Source organism: Nycticebus coucang, chromosome 9, assembly GCF_027406575.1.
Source record: "Nycticebus coucang isolate mNycCou1 chromosome 9, mNycCou1.pri, whole genome shotgun sequence".
NCBI lineage: Eukaryota > Metazoa > Chordata > Mammalia > Primates > Lorisidae > Nycticebus > Nycticebus coucang.
The window spans coordinates 135,814,920-135,819,536 of NC_069788.1; positions in this window are offsets into that span (position 1 = coordinate 135,814,920).

Sequence of the window (4,617 nt, forward strand, 5' to 3'; positions counted from 1 at the left end):
CCTGTTATGAATCTGCAAAATATGTATGAACTAATAATGTTATTTATACTTTGTCTTTCTTCAAACTAGTGTAAATCTTGTACTTTGCTGCGGATATACTCATGTGTTTGATGACCAGGCATTAATTCAGACATATTAGGGAGGTTATATACCTCGTGGTGGATACACCTTACTATCCTACTAAAATCCGAGTAATTGTGAATTCCAAAATACTTTTGGCCCTGAAGGCTTTGAAGAAGGGATCAGGGCACTGAATGTTGCTGAAAACAAACAACAAAAAAAAGCACAACCTTGGGCGGCTCCTGAGGCTCAGTGGGTAAGGCGCCGGCCCCATATACCGAGGGTGGCGGGTTCAAACCCAGCCCCGGCCAAACTGCAACCAAAAAATAGCCGGGCGTTGTGGCGGGTGCCTGTAGTCCCAGCTACTCGGGAGGCTGAGGCAAGAGAATCGCTTAAGCCCAGGAATTGGAGGTTGCTGTGAGCTGTGTGAGGCCACGGCACTCTACCGAGGGCCATAAAGTGAGACTCTGTCTCTACAAAAAAAAAAAAAAAAAAAAAAAAAAAAAAGCACAACCTTTCTGACATTTTACATGTCAATAGTTAACATCTGTTCAGAGATTATGTTTTTTTACAAATTACAGTAAACAGCATATTTAATTTGATAAATAGGAAAAAGTATGCAATTATTAAAAGTTGCATCAAAATAGATTTCATAATTCAATCTCTAATAATGCACTTATTTTAAAGCACCCACCTTTAACCATAAATAATGCTTTTACTCTATACCATATAAACAGAAAAAGATATTAAAATAATTTCCTAGGGGACTTGCTTCCTCAATATGTAAAAGACCTTCATCAAACATGAAGGTTAAAAACTAGAAACATCCCCGTTTACATCCAAAACAAAACAAGAATGATTGTTAGTAAACACGACTATTTAAAATGGCTCTGTCGCACTAGCTATGACTATACAACTTTAGTTTTATTTTAAATTGAAATATCAATGGATATGATATTTTATTTACAAAAGCCAAGAAAAATCCAAGGAAACATAAGAATAAAAGACATCTGCCTGGTCTCTGACTAAACAACTAATACACAAAACCCAACAGACTTACTAATTGCAACAAAGATTAAGACAATGTGTAGCCCGAAAGTGAACCACGCAGGCCCCCAAATTAACAATCCCTGTAACACGTTTGGTAAGCACACGACGGCTCAGACATGTAATCCTAGCAGTTGGGGAGGCTGAGGCAGGTGGATTGCTTGAGCTCAAGAACTCCTGGAGACCAGCCTCAGCCAAAGACTCCCCACAACCTCTAAAAACAGCTGGGTGCCTGTATTCCCAGCTAATCGGGAAGCTGAAGCAAGAGAATCACTTGAGCCCAAGAGTTTGAGATTGCTGTGAGCTACGACACTATGGCACTCCACAGAGGGTGACAACTTGAGATTCTGTATCCAAAAAAAAAAAAAAAATTAGCACGCAGTGTGCAGGACCACTAGAGGGAGGCACAAGGCTTTGAGAAACACCAAGAAACCTCAAGGAAGACAACAGAAAGAAATCCAGGATAGATTAGCAGACCCTGAGCCCCAGGAAGAGAACATCAGAGCCCCTAGGCTAGGGCCCCAAGGAACACAAGACCACAGATTGGGAAGGCAAAATACCACATGCCAGTCCCTGAAAAAGCCAATAGATCACAGACCACCCTGGACTTAAGGAAGACCAGCAAACTACACATCCAGCTCCCACCTCCAGCTTCCTCTTCCTGGATATGTGTACCTGGCACCCAGAAGCAAACTCGAACTCAGGAGCTGAGCAGAGGATCCCGGCCTGCCCACCCCTTCCACATACCATGGGTGCAGTCAGTCCTGATCTACTCCCTACAACTGTGTGGACATTCAGGCCCAGCCACACTGCCTGGGAGACAGTTAATCCCTTCTCTTTAAACCCCCCCACCCCTCACCCCCGGCAAGAACTAGGGTGAATGCTTCGCCTCTCTCCCTCCCCACTTCCGGTGGACAGAGACTGCTCACCCCACCCACCCACCCACACCCGGGGTAGGCCTGGCCCTCTGCTCCCAGGCCTGGGCAGATTTGAGTCCCAACACCCAGCTCCCCCTAGTCTAAAGCGGGCGGGCCTACAGCACCAATGAGCCCTCCCCCGCACAAGTTCATCCCCTTGGTACCACCTTCCTCCCCCCAAAATGTAGTGGGTTATTCGCTCTGCCCCGCCTCTCCCACTCAAGGGGGATGGTGGCCTCTAGGTCCAGCCCCTTAACTCCGGACCTGTCTGGCCTTCCTCCACCCCAGAGCAATGTCAAAATGAACCCCGCCCAAGCAGCCTCGCCCTCTGCATAACTTCTGGCCTGACTCCCCCTTCCCGCGCCTTCCCTTTCTCCTGCTTCCAATGGGCCCCAGGAGGGGTCGCCCACATGGTGGGGCACGACTTTCTCTCAAACTGGGTTGCCCTGCACGGGACTTGAGGCCTAGCTTCTCTCACCAGAGACCTCCCTCCCACGCCCCCCCCCCCCGCGCTCAGCTGCACCGCTGGTTGCCACTTACCGGAGCCTCTTTTCTCCCCCAACTCCCAGCTTCGCCTGCCTCACCTAGCGGGCTGAACAAGATGGCCGCCGGGGCGAGGCCGCGGGGAGAGCCGCGGGGGCTTCTGGGAGTTGTACTCCAGCCGGCGCGCTGACGCACTTCGCGGCGGGCCGACAGGCGCCATTGTGAGGCGTGCACCGGGTGAGTGGGGCTAGAAAGCCGTGTCCGGCGGGAGCTCCCTGGGCGGGTGTGGGGTCAGTATTTGGGAGCGGGCACAGCCTGGGGCCCTGCCCTGCCGCGCTTGGGAGCCCGGAGTCAGACCTGCCTGCCGTCCTGACGACGTGCTATGGGACATGGTGTGACCTGGAACCCCGAGGGGAGACGGCGGTCTCGGGACCTGAGGGCTGAGGGAGCCGACTGTGCTTGGGAGCGCGGGGCCCGGGAAGGCGGACACCCCCTGCGGGTACGTGGGAGCTGGGAACAGCGCGCTCCTGTTGGCCAGGGTCCTCTCCAATCGTGCTGCAGTGCGCTTTTGACACATTCTGGGCTCCTCCTGTGAGGGTGGACTTGCCATTTCCTGTGGATGAAGCCAGTTGCGAGCACACCCGGGGAGAGCTCCCTGGCGATTTCCCCTGAACCCCACTTTGGTTTTCTCAGGACTTCACCCATTCCCGAGACAGACAGACTGAGAGGGAGAAAAGTATGGCCTTCAGGCATCTGACGACCTGGTCCTGGGTGAGTAGAGGCTTCTTTTAGCTTTTGAGTCCACTCCTTTATGGGGGTGTGGTGGGGAGAGACCCCCTTCTGTGAGATTTCCTCGGGCCCCAGAGCACCTCAGGAAGCTGCAAGGGGTTGGTTGGGCGTGAGACAGTCGCAGGTTGCTTTGCTTTCTAAGGGGTGTGGTTAGATTAGTGGCCAGATTGGGGGTGATTCTGAAGGGCAGGCTGAGGTGATTCCAGTTTACTCTAATCCATACTGAGCTGAGTAACTGACAGGTATAAGTGAGGATTAGGCTTCTGTTGAGGTTTCAAACAAGACGTGACATGAGCTCAGTTTAGCAATAAAAGGAAAAGAGAATAGTGGATGGATCCCTGAAAATAAATGAGATAGAAACAGAAGGGGCTCCGCTCAGCTCGTCTCAGCTCATCTCCTGTAGCACAGCGGTTACGGCGCCGGCCACGTGCACCGAGGCTGGCCTGTTCGAACCCGGCACAGGCCTGCAGCACAACAATGACAACTGCAACAACAACAAGAAAAAAAACCGGGCTTGTGGCGGGCGCCTGTAGTCCCAGCTACTTGGGAGGCTGAGGCAAGAGTTTGAGGTTGCTGTGAGCTGTGAGGCCATAGCACTGTACCGTGGGCAACATAGTGAGACTGTCTTGAGGGAAAAAAAAAAAGAAAAGAAAAAAAAAGAAACACTAGGGGCTGAAGTCTATTTTTTTTTTGAGACATAGTCTCACTATGTTGCCTTAGGAAGAGAGCCGTGGCGTCGCAGCTCTTAGCAGCCTCAGTCTCTTGGGCTTTAGAGATTCTCTTGCCTCAGCCTCCCAAGTAGCTGGGAATACAGGCGCCCATCACAATGACTGGCTGTTTTTTGCTGCAGTTGTCGTTGTTTGGCCCGCCCCTGCCGAACCCGCCAGCTCCCGTGTACGTGGCTGGCACCCTAGCTGCTGAGCTACAAGCCTGGAGCCATGGGCTGAAGTCTTGCATGTGATGATTCAGCTCAGGGAATTCCTTAGGAATTCTTATACTCCAATCCTCAGATTAATAAGAAATGGGCAGGATTTCATATGCCAGCAAGGTCTGGTGACCTGAATAGGGTCAAGCTTAGTGTTTGCTCAGAGTTTCTGACTGGCACAGAATCTCAGGATGTGACTCCCAAGATGATCATCATCTTGTACACCATTCTGTGATTTCACGGGCTCTGTCATCCTCCTTTGTCTTTCTTTGCCATGGATGAGGACATGCCCTGACTGAAGAAAAATCTGGATTTTAGGAACCAGTGACTTTTGAAGATGTTACACTGGGTTTTACTGGGGAAGAGTAGGGACTGCTGGACCTGGAACAAAAATAT